The sequence below is a fragment of the Vollenhovia emeryi genome, unplaced genomic scaffold (genome assembly GCF_000949405.1).
Source record: "Vollenhovia emeryi isolate VEMERY1.0 unplaced genomic scaffold, V.emery_V1.0 DF939194.1, whole genome shotgun sequence".
In the NCBI taxonomy this organism is placed as follows: domain Eukaryota; kingdom Metazoa; phylum Arthropoda; class Insecta; order Hymenoptera; family Formicidae; genus Vollenhovia; species Vollenhovia emeryi.
The window spans coordinates 857,615-873,071 of record NW_011967172.1 but is presented as its reverse complement, the minus strand read 5'-3'; the positions used below and the strand labels follow the sequence as shown (position 1 = coordinate 873,071).

The 15,457-nt window shown below is 48.2% G+C and overlaps 1 protein-coding gene across 4 annotated transcripts in view; it reads left to right on the top strand.

Annotated features, from left to right (window-relative positions):
• LOC105562148 (LIM domain only protein 3-like) overlaps positions 1 to 15,457 on the top strand; it is a 94,805-nt gene that overhangs the window by 18,161 nt on the left and 61,187 nt on the right. For 2 of the 4 annotated variants that reach the window (XM_012012721.1, XM_012012722.1), the window contains exon 2: positions 6,534 to 6,625. The exons of 1 other annotated variant lie outside the window; for it this stretch is intronic. The gene's annotated coding sequence lies outside the window, so the exon portion shown is untranslated. Of the gene's footprint in view, positions 1 to 6,208; positions 6,626 to 15,457 lie in introns of those variants that run through there. One more of the 4 variants, XM_012012720.1, reaches the window with a different exon arrangement.

The following is a 15,457-nucleotide window of genomic DNA, read 5'->3' as shown; positions in this document are numbered from 1 at the left end:
CCCCCCCCCTTCCTCTCTCTCTCTCTCTATGCCGCCGCTGCACTTCGCCCCCTTTCCTCCGTCCACCGGAATTGCGAGCATAGATTGACTATCCTGCGAATGCCGAAATTTCTGGGTCGACGACCAAAGTGGCCGCCGCACCGACAGATTCTTCATCGGCATTGTGCATCTACGCAAGTTTAATCGAATTATTGACGCGACCAGCAACGGTGCGTGCCTTCACGCCGCAGTGAATTATTCGCTATATTTTCTGCCCACCGCTGTACACACTTTTCACTGGCAATTTGTCTCTCGCCCGCGATACGCGCGTTGGGTAATCATTTAATTTGCGAAACGCTGCGAGTATCGGCAGGGAACTGTTCGTTCTAAAGTGTACCGAATAGATTAACTGCTAATCGGATGCTAAAATTTTATGTGTACCGCAATCGTTAAAGGGAAGACCGAGATTGAAGTGTGACGTAAAATATTATAAATAGCAGAATAAAAAAGGAAATGTTCGCTACAAAACGTAGCGAGTGGATTGACCGCTGATCGGATACTAAATTTGACATGTACCACGGTCATTAGAAAATGACTCGAAAAAAATAAAAGTCTCGCTCTTTATCTCGCGAATCGATACAACGCCAACCCAGTTTCGCGAAATGCCGTCATTATTAATTAATTAATTCATAAATCTTTCCCACGTGTAAAAAGATTAATAAAGGCTCATCGAGAGCTCGGACATCGAGCCCTCTCGGCGGAGTACGGCAAAACATTTTCATCACGTAGCATGTAGAAATTGTAATTGCTGATAACTGAAATTAGTCGGGCGCTGTTTTCGCGGCCTCGTCAATAAAAGCCGCAAAGTTTAAAGCGCCAAGTACGGACGTCCACGTGCGCGCGCGCGATCGATCTCGCGCGCGTTACGTCCGCGCGCGGGCGAGCGAGCGAGCGGGTTAGCGAATGGATGGACGGACGTGTGCGGACCAAGGGGTTCGGCACGGTCGCGAATTAATCGAGCATATAATCGATGTGCGCCTGTCGATGTATGTATATGGAAGCCATCCGCCTGGTCACCCTCGCGAACGCAGCTCTCTCCCTCCCTGTCCTCCCTGTCCGTTCGCTCACTCTCTCTCTCTCTCTTTCTCTCTCTCTCTCTCTGTCTCTCTCGCCATCCCTCCCTGCCTATCGTTAACCAACGGCGCCGCGCACGGTAACGCTAATTTCTGTGCCGGACGTGTCGTCGTACTAACCCGTCGAAAAACGTCAAACGGCGAGCTTACCTTCTCGTTTGTGCCGCGCGCGCTTTCGAGCGCGTCCGGGGGCGACGATATTTTCGAAAAGTTGCCGCTTTGAATTTTACTGTTGACGGACGTCGCTCGCGAGCGTGAGCGCGCGAGCGAGCGACGTCTGGCTTTGGCAAAATTCAATTGCCGCGCTCTGTTATAGTTGCGATGAAAAGTAAACGTAAAAAGCAATAACGATGGGCAGAGCGCAGCGTTACGTTTGTGCCATAGTTTTGCGCCGGGCGCGGAGGGGCGGGTGGCTAATTTTTGAAAACTACCGCGGAGAGGGGCCGCGCGGCGCGCGATCTCGAAATCGCGAGGGAAATCCGAGGTAAATATCGCGCCGACACCTGCGCTTAATACAGCGGACAGTTGTACGGAGGGAGAAATTTAATATCGCCCTACTAAATAGAAAATCATTTTAACTCGGGGAGAAAGAGCCGCTCTTTTTTTTGTCAGGTCCTCTCGAAAAATCCCAATAGCGCGCGGACGCAATGCTTACCCGAGTCGAAATGATGGCCCTATGTTGAACCTTTGATTCTATTGTATAGTAGGATCTAAGTCAGTAAAAGAGGTCGAACTGCAAGTGCAAAATTTACTCCTACTTTAAAACTGATAGTGTCGGAAATTTCTACTTTTGCCAATTTAGCATTAAAGTAGGTCCTTTTAAGTAGGAGAAAGTAAATTTTTAGAATTAAAGATTCAAGGGAGGAGTAAAAAAATATGTCATTAAAGTAGGTTATTGCTGGTCTATGTAGGTGTATAGATCAGCTAAGTAGGCGCAAATTATCCTTAACAGTGTCAAAATGGTACCAAAATTTCGACCCGGGTAATATCGTCGGGTATTTATGAAATATCGGTCGCGTGGATATTGGATAACAGAGCTGAAAACCGGAAGGAACGTCGGCGCAGTTTGCACCGGGCGGATTGCAAATTTTGTATCTGATGTCCCCAGGACGGAAATCAGGGGGCGCTGCAAAATTGATCTGTCTCCTGATTTATTACCGCGAACTAATAAAGCCGGGTATCGAGCGTGGCCCGCGGCGTCCTCGAAACGCGCGATAGGTGCCTGTCCCGCGGCATCTATACGACTGGTCCGAATCCATACTTTACAAGAGCTACCCTAATAGCGGCCGCGTTGATGGACAGCCGTGAAAACGCCCCGCTGTCGCCCCCGCCCGTACTCGATTAACGAAACGCCAGATCGAAAGGCGGACAAATTTTCGATATCGCATGACGAAATTAAAGCACTTCTAATACAAACGTCACGCGTATTTTACACGCGCCCCGTTAATTCAATTTAATCTCCAAAATCCGCGAGCCCCGAGATCGCGGACATAAATTTTCACGCCGTCCCTCCGGGAGTGCGCGGCCCGAACGATTATTCGGATATAATACGCCGCGTTAAATTCCCAGGCCGGAAAAACGTCAGCCTTCGCTTTTCCTTCGAAGGGCCGACAAGGAACCGTGTCTCGGAGTCGCGAAAAAACGAGCGACGTATGTACAACCGCGCACCCTCCCCGAGTGCCGGCCCTGACACTTTTTAAAATCCCGCGCGTCAGATCCCATATTATGTTTCTCCGTTTCATTTGCGCGGGACAAGGCGAAATTAATTAAACAGCTGATACCGCGCGTCGGAGAGAAAGAGCGAAAGAGACCGAGAGAGAAAGAGAGCGTACGCACCCGGCGGCCTCGGGGCGGAGGGCCGGCGGGTTCTGGGAGCGGGTAGGCGGAGAGTACGAGCGGAAAAATAAACGCGGCGCCGACCGCGTGTCCGACCGCCTGCCTCTCTTGGAAATCAGCGCGGACGCTCCGGAGATTTTCAATTTGCGGATTCGTTAAGGGCGCGTAAAACGTTACTCCTGGCGCCGCGCCGCGCCGCGCCGCTCCGTGCCGTTCCGCTCCGCCGTGCAGAATACGTCAGTTCGCATATCTGTCAGCCGGCGCACGGTAAGAAAAAAAAACGCTCGTATAGCGGTACAAAGTAAAATTAACCGGCCAGTCGAATCCGCGTCGGGATTGATCGGATCGGAAATCTGATTTCTCCGATTCCCCGGCTATCGCTCGGCGGGTGAGATCGGGCGCGAGTGAGCGCTGAATAATTTTTATCGCAACGCTGCCTTCGGACAGGCGGCGGCGTAAAACAAGCGGCTTTAGAAGCGGGTATTTCTGCGAAATTTCACATCGCGCTGAAAACCCGCCGATGTGTCAGCTCGGCGGCTCGCGAAGGGATCCTTCGCCGAGGGACAAGTGAGACATCAAATTTTATTTTATTAATTATTAATTAAGTAAAAGCGACGTTCAATGAAGTAAACATTTAATATGCGAAACGAGTATTTTGATGTCCGTTTTCATCCTATCGCCCCCGACCTAGGTCAATCGAATTACCCGCGCGCTAGGTCATTTTTCGAAGAGATCTCACTTTCGCGGAGCGATAAAACTCCGCGCGAAACCGTCGTACTTGGGTACGTTTGCAGCTGCGTCACGTACGTACCTCGCGTTATGTAGCAAATTACAGATACACCCTAGGCCAGAACGCGCGCACGCGGCGCGCTTTCTGGCGGAGCGCGCGCGACGTGATCGTCGAATTCGCAAACTACATTTGCATAAATTCCGGGTTACACCGAGACAATTTGGACTCATAAACGTAATTAATGGCGGAGCATTAATTCAGAGATTTTTCGCCGGTTGCAAACACATGCCGCGCTGCGCCGCGCCGGTACCAAGTGTTCCGCAATTTAGCTAAATAATTACTAAACTTGCCCCGCTGCTGCTCCCCCAGCACACCGCGTCGCGACACGCGACGACGTATCGCGGAACACCGATATAACCGCGGAATAATACCGCTCGCCATAAACCTCGGCTCTCAATCCTTTTGTTACAGAGAGAATGCGGATAAAACGTCCTAAATTCGCCGCGTTTCCTTTAATTAGCAAACCTTTCATTAGCCTGAAGTAGCTCGCTTCCTCAAAAGTTCAACACTCGTCTCGTTTTTCCAATTGAAAGATGTCGGATAAAGAAAGAAAGGAAATTAACAAGTAGCGCAACATTTCCCAACAGTTGTCATATTAACCCTAGCGCTAATTTTTATATTCTATAAGAATCTTCGACTGCAATTTAGATTCCATGGGTTCTAATAATATCTAAATAATGTTTCTTAGTATAGTTGAATTATAGTTGAACGATGTTATTCTTTTAAGTCTTGAATTCCGCCATTTTGAATTATGAAAATACCGGATTCGTAATTAGCGACCCCAAAAACCCTTGTATACAAAGTTTCACAAAAAATGATTGAATAGGACAATGTATATGCTTCAAAAGGTTAGTAAGGAGACGCTGTTGAGTTTTTGGCCAAAGCTGGAAATGAAAAACGCGGCTTTGTCAGCGACGCAGAGCCAGATCTCCAAGTCGGTTATTCTTACAAGCGAAACCGCTTTCGGATTCTCTCCGGCGGATGCGGCGCGGCGAGCATATATACATATGTACGTATATACATAGACGTTTGTCCCGGGGCAGAGTTGCCATCCTAAGCCGGCTTGACTAATTGGCAGCGTTATAATCATGGGTACACGGTTAGGTTGGTATTACCGCGAGTTATAGCCCCGTCTCCGCATTGGCGACCGCCACGCACATTCGCGCGCAAGAGGGGCGCTTAATGACCCCGTCGTTTACGCAAATTTTCCCATTACGCGGCGCGGTTTTGGACCGCCAAACGGGACGCTCAGGACCATCGCCGGGACGAGACTGACGCCGTACTCTGCGGTGGCGCGCGGCGCTGCCCAGGACGATGCCGATTGACACGACTAAATTCTTTCCTGTCCAACATCACCAATTCCATTCAAAAGATGCTGGAGTGATTCTGCACTTTTCGCACCCTTTGCTCAATCGATTATCCTATATCAATTATTCTATCCTCCCTCCCTCCGATACTTCATAAAATTTTCACACATTTAATCTCCGTCCCAGGGTAAAGTGCTTAAATGCATTGGCCCAAAAAAGGGAGAATTTTAAGACGTTATAAAACGCAACACTTTTGTTTACAGGCCGATAGTATTCCACTCATTGTAAAAAATCTATTCACTCGAACAAATTATTCGAGTAAATAGATCTTTTGTTAGACTCCGAATGATGGAACACTGTCGGCCTGTACATGAAAGCCACATAATTTGTATATCACACAAATGTCACGAATCGACAATTCTAGTTGGGGAAAGTGCAAACGGTGCAGAATCACTCCGGCATCCCCTTAAACTCGCACGTTCCTCGCGATGCTCTCTATGAAATGTAGTCCGCAGTTCCGTCAATGCTGCGAGCCGTGATAAGAGATAAATGTGTGTTTGAGGAACATCTCCCTGTGCCGTCTCGGTCTCCTTCGCGGAAATCGGATGGCGGTCGAAGTTGAGGGGCGCAAATCGCGGTAACCGATACGCACGAGCGATTTCTTTCGCGAGACGAGATAAGACGGGAACGCGGTATATTTCTCCCCGCCGCACGCGCGGCTGCGCTCGCCGCGGAGGAGCACATGGCACGTATGGCCGAAGGAGATACTGATAATAAAAAATCGCGGGATATAAAGTAATTCAAACAAATGCGCCGGCGGCGCGGGACGCCGATATATCCCGCAGGGGCTTATCCGCGGCCGGTCATTCATAAATGTGGGAAAAAATGACACTCTAATGGCCGGCTATCCGTAACGGTTAGGAGGTAGGAGAGATTTGTTGGCGACGGACGTCGGCCGGTCCCACCGTTTCCCGTCTCGTGCGAATCCGCTCCGACGATTCGCCCCCGAGATATTTCTACGGTCGTGCGAATCGATCGCGGGACGTCGTGGCGTTTGCGAGGACGTGGCGTCTTGTTCTCGACGACGCTAATATCTGGGCGACCGGCTCGTTTCGGAGTCAGGAAAATCGATCCCTACAACACGATCGCCACGTACGACCGTACTCGGAAAGAGTTGCCACGGGAGTAACTCCGAGAGCCACCAAGAGCTCCGCCCGGAACTTCATACCGATAGCCGTATAGAGTCCCATCAGCCTGCAAGTCCCAGGGGTGTGATCGCCGCTAACTAAACTTGTAAATCTCCCCGTCCCGTCCCGCACCGTTCCGTGCCGTGCCTGGGCTTTTCCAACTGACCAGAACGCATTTGTCTATCTTACACGACGGTAAACGCTCGCGCTAGAAAGTCGGATGGACGAGCCTCCGATTCGAATTTCAAGTACACCCAACGGACAATGTGACGTGTAAACTGTATTCTCGGTCTTGTTACAGCTTGTTCTTGTCTGAAGAAACACGTAGAATGTAGAGTAACCCTGAAGTCCAGAGTACCTAAGGGCACGAAGAACTGTCGTTTGAACACACAGGTTGGTTTAACTTAATTTTTAATGCCCGTTTCTACCAATGCAGATTAACTTTAATCTCGGTTTAAATTACTTTTCATCTTTTTCCAATTCGCAAAACTAGAAAAAGATGTAAAGCAAGTCGATTTTGGCCTTGTCAAGATGATCTTTGTGACCAAAATCGAATTCGAAAAAAATGGGGCCTTTTGCCTATGGACACTTGTTCGCACTGTTTGTAGGAACGTCAAATATTTATTTCAATCCATATATTAATTCTGAACATGCAGATAACACTTTCCTCTTATCTAGATTTATTCTCTGAGATAATGACGTGTGCAACGTTTTGCGTATCGACAATTTCCTGTTCGATGTTACCGAAATAATATCTTTTTGTTAACAAACTTAACTATCCCCTTTCCCATGTTTCACATAAAATGCAAGGAATTTCTTTTAAAAAAATGATATAATACTTTATTTTACTTGATTTGACGATCGCTCCGTGATCCAACCACAGACTTCTGTTAGACTGCTGCCTTCGAGCTGAAAAGTAAGTAATAAAGTGGTCGGCCAGTGCACGCATACTACTTTATCTACCTAACAAGGCATGACGGAATTCTTGCTTCACTTTTCAGCTCGAGCGTAGCAGTCTCGTGGTACATAGAAGTCCGTGGAGCCAACGCGTCGCTCGATGCAGTCGCGAGTCACGTTCACCCGCTGCTCAAGTTGGCCACGTTTAACGGCCGCAATCTCCCGGCTCGTTTCGGCAGCCTCGTTCTTATCCTATAAACTTTGATGTACGGATCCCGTCGAGACGTAAAGGTAGTTTCTGGCGCTGGAGAGATACGTCTCGCGCGCCCGCGAGACTAGCGGGGCCGTCGCAAACAAAAGCCGGGCAAACGAGAAGTTACGAGGACCCTTTACGCCCTCCCTCCCCCTCCCCGCGTCTACCTCAGCATCCAGTTGTCTCGCGTATTATGACTGATGTCTTAGTTAACCGTTTCGCTCGCGCCGCTCCGGGCCTTAATGTCCCGCGGAAGAAAGAGAGCTCGGCAGATACGGCCACTTGTGCCAGGCTCGCATTGCCGCCGCCGCCGCCACCGCGTCAGAAATTGTGAAAAATGGTTATGGCTCGGCAGTTGCGGCGATACCACGGCCACGAGAAAGCGTATGGCGATTTGCGGCTGCGATTATCTGCGTTCGCGGATTTATTAGCCGAGTTTCGAAAGAGGAAGGGAAGAGAGGGACTCGCATTCGGATGATTCTAAAAGAGATTTATGCTACCGTAGAAAAATTAGCCTTCCCGCTAGATCTTGGGAGGGGCAAACCGTATCGTTTGTACACGCCGCTGATATCCACGCGTAAAGACGCGGTCCCGTCGCTCCCGTTGCGAGAATAAGCGTCGACGAGCTGCCAAAAAATTCGCCGTCGAATCGGGACAACGCCTCGTTGCCTCCGCTGCGAATTATTAAACGAGCGTTTAATTTTTCTCTCGCTCTCTCTCCCCCCTCTCGTTTTTTTTTGCAAAGAGTCACGGCGCCGTCCGCTTTATTTTGCGCAACTTTCGGTGTTCCAGCGTCCTCCCTTTGCCTTTCCACCGCCCTTCGAGTACGGACGGTTTTTCATTCCTGCCGCGCGCGCTCTAATCGCCGGCCCTTTCCGCGGTAATATTTAATTTTTAATCCGCTCGTATTCAAATGCACCCGACCCGCGTCCCCGCTACCCTCCTAATGGGAATACAATTTATGCCCGAGCCGCGGCTTATTTTACATTTTATGCTAAATACTCGCCGGCTACGCGCCCACGGTTCGGAGTTTCGCCGACAATTAATCGTATGGGCGCGCGTGTGAGAAAATGAACAACGTAATCCGGCCAGATGCATCTCTTGACGTGCACGTCACGCGAGAGTTTCAGGGGGGGGGGAAAAGCGCCGTCTTTAATAATCTAAATTTTTCCCGTCTCTACAAATGTTTCACGTATAGAATCTAACTACCGGCTGCCTACACGGATTTTAATCCACGGTATCGCGCGATGTGAATACCTTGCGGACTCTTGAAAATTAAAAAATTTGTCGGGGCAATTTTACTCGGAAATGTCCCGAGATTTCAACCGTCCTCGCTAATCGTACGTGCAGGGCTTAATTTTCTTACTATAAATTTTAACAAGATAATTAATGTAACGATAATTTTGTGATCAACGTGGCTTGGACGCATAAAAATAAATTGTTAACGTATCGAGATCAGAAGCTCGCTGGCTCGCCTCACTTCCTCATACTTGAAGAATATAGAAGTACATATCGCCCCCGTGATTATCTGCTCGAGGAATTTAGCCAACATAGCCCGAGGACGTGTGCGAAACTCAGTTACGGTTTGGTCAGTCGAGCCGGGTCGAAAACTCCCGCGGGGCAGCTTTAATCTGTAATTTTTAATCAAGCATCGATTAAGCACTAATGGGCAATCCTACGTGAAAATGACCAAGACCCTGCCGACTCGTCGCCGAGTGTCCCCCGACGCCCCAACGTAGCGACGTAGGTACGGCGATGGTTAATTTTGTTGTACCTAATTAAAGCCCGGCTCGACCTGGCCGGAGATGCTCGAACAATCATCTTAACGCTCTTTGAAAGGAGCGTAAATCGAGAATCCTGTCTACGACATTATATTCGGGATTTCATGCCCGATTCGAGCTGGCCTCGTATCTCGGCGGGCGCTCCGCCTGAATCAGAAATGAATGGCGTCTGCTTGTCTACGTTCTCATTTCCGGCATACCGACGGAAGGGAGAAAGGAAAGAACTCCCTTCCGGCTCTCTTGGCCGCTTATTTTTTGACTGGTTGCTCATGCATTATTTAAAGCTCGGCAACGAGCGTTAAAGTCTCTAGGAAAGCTTTGCGCCGCCGGCGCGAACGAATCTCCCGGACTCTCTCTTAGTTCCTTAAAAATTTCTCCTCGGTAAAACGATACTCTTGACGGGGGAGAAGGCAAAGAGAGAGAGAGAGAGAGAGAGAGAGAGAGAGAGAGAGAACTATCCGCGTTGCGTCCTTAATATTATTTCGATCGATTACGAATGTGGCGTTCGCTATCGATTAGGTATCGGCGGCCGCGCCTCGTTGGTACATACATAAATTATGCTTTCGTATGTAGCCGATGCAACATTTAAATGCACGACGAGCAAATTTAGATTTCCTCCCAGGCAACCTCCGGACATAACCGAGATCTCGATTTAGACCGACCTAACGAGGCGGTGATTTGAATAATTGAACGAATCCTAAACCTCATGTCCGGCTATTACGGACGTTGAATATTAAAGCAATCGTTCCCGTTCCGCTACCGCTCGCCGCCGGCGATTCCGATTCCCGGGAAATAAAAGATTCCCCGAGTCCTTTGCCCGCGCAGGAGCCGTGGCTCTAAAGTAAATGGAGTCTGTCGAGGGCCGCGCTACTTACGTTCAATACTTTCACGAACATCTTATAGAGGTGTTTGTAGTTACGAGATAAAATATATTTAACACACCCGATTCAGATTTAGTTTCGAGTCACGAGATGAAATTTTTTTATTGTAAATTGAATAAATTCTTCAACGCAACTCGAAGAATGCACTTTTGTACGTTAATACTTTCTCACACAAATGCTATCGACATACTTTAGAAAAAAAAAGGTTTCTCGAGAGGCCTAAGAAATGTAATTATAGATATCTCGTTAAAGGCCGCACTTAATTTCTTATCCTCCGACGGAAAAAATGAAAAAGTGCGAACTTTTTCGTCGGACACATTAACGCCAGTGTTATTACCTGCATACGCCATTACCGCGAGAAGTTCATGTTCAATTAGCATGTTCGTCTCGCGCCCCCGCCGCAGATTGAAGCCAGAAGGAACGATTTTTATAGCGCATTTAGCTAATGGAATCGATAATTATCAGACGGCGCTATTGAATTATCCCGCCATTACTTGGGTAAGATAATTAAGCAACGCTTCGGTAAGCACAGCGCGACAGCGAAAACATACATTCTTAAGCTTCTCCGTGAATCCCCCTCTCTCGCGGGACGTAACTTCCGCCTCGGTCGTCGCATTAGCCTTATTAAAGATTCTCATGAGTCAGTGTCGGGGCTAATTGAGGTGGTTACAATGCGAGATCTATCTCGCGTCATTTTATTTCAAAAGGTTGGCGCGCTTCAAAGCGACCCTCGAATCTCTCTAATCTCGAGACCATCGGGAACGCCGTTCCCAGCGTAACGGTTATTCCACGACGCCTAACGACACCCGGGCAAACGCAGCGAGAGCGCGCACGTTTATTCGATCCGAGAGAGGGCTATATAATATAAGGGTTATTAAGTGGCCGCGCATTCACTTAATCCCGCGGTGAATATCGCCCGGTATCTCCACGCCGATCAATCACCACCAGCCGGGAGGAGGGGAGGGGGTGGAAGTTGCATTATATAGAGGGTGTATCGCGAGGCCGAGGCGAAGGGGGCCTCCGGGCCGGAGCGCGGGCAGGGCAAGGCAGCGTCCGGGGTTCGGCTTGGCTCTCGCTTCCCCGTAAATACGTTCGCGCGAGCGAGCGGGAGCGCGGTCGCCATATATCATTTCGTTATCATCGACTCTTTATATGCGGTCGCGCTCCATTTTCTGTCTGTTTGCCCCGTTAAACGCCCGCCGCCCGGTTTGATTCAGTGAAACCATTAGCCGGATTTCGACCGCCGCCGCCGCATTTTCCGTCCTCGCCTATCGCCCGGGCTATCTCGGCGTATCATCCGCGAATGACTGCCACCATTATCGGTACGTACCGGCGCGAAAGATAACGGCCCGGATAGGCCACCGGCAAAAATATCCCCCGGGCTGGACGGTCCGCGTCCGTGCCGCCCTGAGATAAGCAACATCGCGGATCGAGCTGCAGTACATCGGGAGATGGACGCGAGCTAATGGTCTTTTAGCAGCTCTATGGGACTAATGCTTCCCCGACGGAGTATTCGCTTGATAGAGAAGACTCGTCTAGAATAAATTTCGAGATTCCAATATGCATCGTCACGGTTTCGAGACTTCCCTACATTTGGCTCATTTTCTCTTGGTTACGCGTAACTTTGTTTTGCTAATCGGTAATTAACCTGCAGAGGGCCGGCATTTTCCCATTGAAGTTTGTAATTTTTTTAAACAGAAAATTTATGCATATATGTAATATACATGTTCCGCAAAGTTTTCAAGTTTGCTCCTGGCCACCGTAGTGGCCACTCCGGCCCTCTAAAGGTTAAATATGTTTATTAATCTTAATAAAAATTGTCAGCCCTTTCATGACCGAATTATTTATTTGTTTTTTTTTTTATGAAACACTATTCCAGTCGTTACAGAAATGTAATACCGGGTACCAAAGAAGCACTGAAATAATTAATAGAAACACACTGCATCAGTAAAATGATTCAATTACTGAGCTTCTAGTAATTATTTTTAGTGCTTTTCTCCCATATTACATTTTCGTAAGGGAAGGAACCAGAGAAGCAAAGAGTGTACGCGGGACTCACATGTATATCCCGGTGGTCACGAAGGGGTTGAAGAGCTAAACGAAATTAAAAAACTATTTATTGAAAAATCACCGGAGGCAAGCGGCGCGTTGTGTTCAAATTTGGAGATTAAACCGCTCGCATGTTGAACACGCTCGCAGATAGATCTTCGCCATTGTCACCCCGTTTTTTGCAACACTAAATCTCCGGGTGTGCATATGCGAGCGAATCGCGCCGGTGAACTGACGCCATCTTGCCGGGATGGCGTGGAGTGGTGCCTGGTGAGGCGGAAACGACTGATAGTGACGTCACCGATCGACGCTTACGGTCGTTCGAGGACGGTAAGCGCCGATATTATCCATTGTACTACGAATACTCGCGATAAGCTGCACGATAATAGAATTTACGCGACGAATTCGCGCCCCGTTCCTGCTGACGGTAGGATATTGGAGCTACAACCGTAACGCTTGTCGAAGCCATTAGCGCGTCTCCAAAGGAGACGCGATCGATCGTGGATCGAGAGGGAGCTTCAAGATACAACACAGGCTACCTCACTCATATACGATTGTAACGATCGTAAGAAGAGTGAGATAGCCTATGTTTTACTCTCACTCGCGGGAATTTGACGAACTCTTATGACCAGTCTCTGTTTACACACTCTAAGAAATATGTAAATTCTCACCGATGGTGCGAAATGAAGACTCATTCGGGTGTTTATATAATTCTCACCTTATCGATGTGAAATTAACATTGCGATCACATCGCATGTCGTGAAAACGAAACAATGTAGCATCAAAGTTGACATCTCGTTTGTCGTTGCGAAAGATTTTCTACACTATCGATGTTAAAATTCACACCGACTTACTTAACTACGTGAATGTGGTGAAAGCCACTATTTTTTAGAGTGAAGTAATAAAAAAAAAACCTTTTTCGCAACCGGCTCCTAAATCTCCCATCAGTTCGCTGCACAGACAGCGATAAAGCACGAAACTAATATCAAAGGCGCGAGGATTTTTCTCTCGCGACGAAAGAATTTGTGCTGCGGCAGACCCACGGAGTCCTTTTCGCGGGCTTCCGGGCTCGCCCGGAAGCGCGCCGAGAGGCCGGAAGAGGCTGAATAAGATCCGCCTTGGCGCATTTTCGGGACGCAGTTTCGCGCGACGGCAGAGATTGCGTCGGGGTCGTTGCAAATAGGGGTGTCAACGGCATCGGGGCTGTATTGTGAAACGTCAATGCCACGGAAACTAACTGCGCCCCAACCCCTTGGTCCCTCCAGCGTTTCCATGCCCCGCTGTAGCCAGCAGAACCCCGTCCCTTCTATTCCTGCACGGCGGCGGCCGTGGAACCAGATCCGCACTCCCGATGACTGCGGAAGCGTCTTACGTCCACTCGATTATGACTCGATCGTACTTTCGCCCCCGATGTTATCGCGCACGATAAATTTACGGCTGCTCAATGGCTCCTGGGAAATGCAGCGTCTAAACGTTAACTCTTTCAAGACCCACAGTTTTTCTTTTTTTTTTTTAGAAACCGCTTCGAACTTCGACCGGAAAAATAAAGACAGTATATTGCAAAGCGAACAGGACGATGTAAAAAAAGCTAACAATTTTCGACATGCGTCTTCCGTTCTTCCGCGGTCCTAATTCGCGGGCTGCGATCGTTGTAATGTTCGTTTCTATACAGTCGTCTGTACCGAAGAGCTTCGGTGATTGATAAAGATGATTAGCGTCGCTTTTAGAACTCGTCACGTCGCGGAGGTCCGTGATTAACCCTCGCGGGTCTCAAATGAGAGCGACATCGCGATTCGCAGGCACGTCAACGGTAAAATTCGACGCGCCGTCTTGTCAAGGGCCAGTAAGTTCGAAAGTTCTCGATAGCCGATAACCGATAACCGATAACCGGCTGTCAGAGCGAACCACTTGTCGTGACACCTGTGTCGCTCCTGGTTATTCAAAGCCGACGGCGCACCGTCAAAAACGATGACGGCGCCTTTGTCCGCCCGGGTCCAGTGACAAAGCGAGCGCGTAGCCGACGACAACTATTATTTTCCCTAACTGGACTCGTTAGATTTCCCATTGTACCGCGTGCGGTCGCGGTAGGCGTGGTCATTGATCTTGCTGTTCAGGGCTGACGCACTGTCGTTTAACTCGCGGGGATGGTAGCGTCGCGACGCCGGTTAACTTTGGCCCGGAAGCGCATTGCAGATACGTTAAAAAAAAGCCCGCGCTCTAACGATAGATCAATTTGATTGCGGTATCAAAATTGTGACGATTAGAGTGAGAAACAGGGGAAGAAAATCGGAAAGAAATGTAAAGCCGAACTCCGGATTTGACAGCCTTGCGTCCACTTCTGTCTAAGCAGATTAACTTTAATCTCGGTTTTTAACTTTCTTTTTCTTAGGCCCGCGGTTTTACCAAACGTCGCTTAACTTAGTTTAATTCGGGTCTGTTTCTTTCTAAGGTAACAGTTGAAAAGAGACAAAGAACGAATTGAGCTAAGATTAAAGTTAAACAACGTTGGTGAAAGCGAGCCTAAGAGTTGGGAAAAGATGGAAAGTAACTTAAATCGTGATTAAAGTTTAAACTACGTCGGCACAAGTGGACGCTACTCCCTTAAAGTCAGTCAGGGGATTGTAACTGTGATCAGTAACTGCTTTTCAGTGATGATCCGCTGATTGACTGTAAGAGAATACCTTCTTTGGCAAAACGCTAAAGAGTCTGTGTACAAAACACTGATATCTGAATATTAAATTAGACGAGAGAGAACCAACGTGGTCAGTTATTACAAAATTAATAAGCTAGTCATTGGATAATTTATCGTGCTTTGACATTGATTTAAGAAAGCTTACCCTCTAAGCAGTGAATTATCACTGAAAACAGTGAATACTCATTGATTCACAGTTATGAGTAAACCACTGCGATTTCAGTATACAAGGGGTAAACCGTTGAGGGCACTGTGGTGTACGGATTTACGGCATTGCTAGAAATTTTTGGGCATTCGTGGGTGTTACTTGGCCTTGCCGGGGCGTTATAAAAAATCTAAAAACATAAAACAAGATAAAATGAGATAATAAGATAAAGCTAAATGCCCACTGGGCATTACTGTCGAATTTTAATGCATTAGCAGGCATCGGTGTACATGATTTTGGTCAGCGGTTTACCCCTCGGTAGTACAACTGTGAATTAGCGACTATTCACTGTTTCGATGATTATTCACTGATTGACTTTTAGAGAGTACATATGATACGCCAATGTAGAAAAATTCTTTACGCTACATATGATACAGTTCAACTAAAAATCCCGGTTGATTATCGTTGCGATTCAACGCAACACTTAATTTCGCACAAAAGTACATCGACCAGGGAAAAGGTGAGCC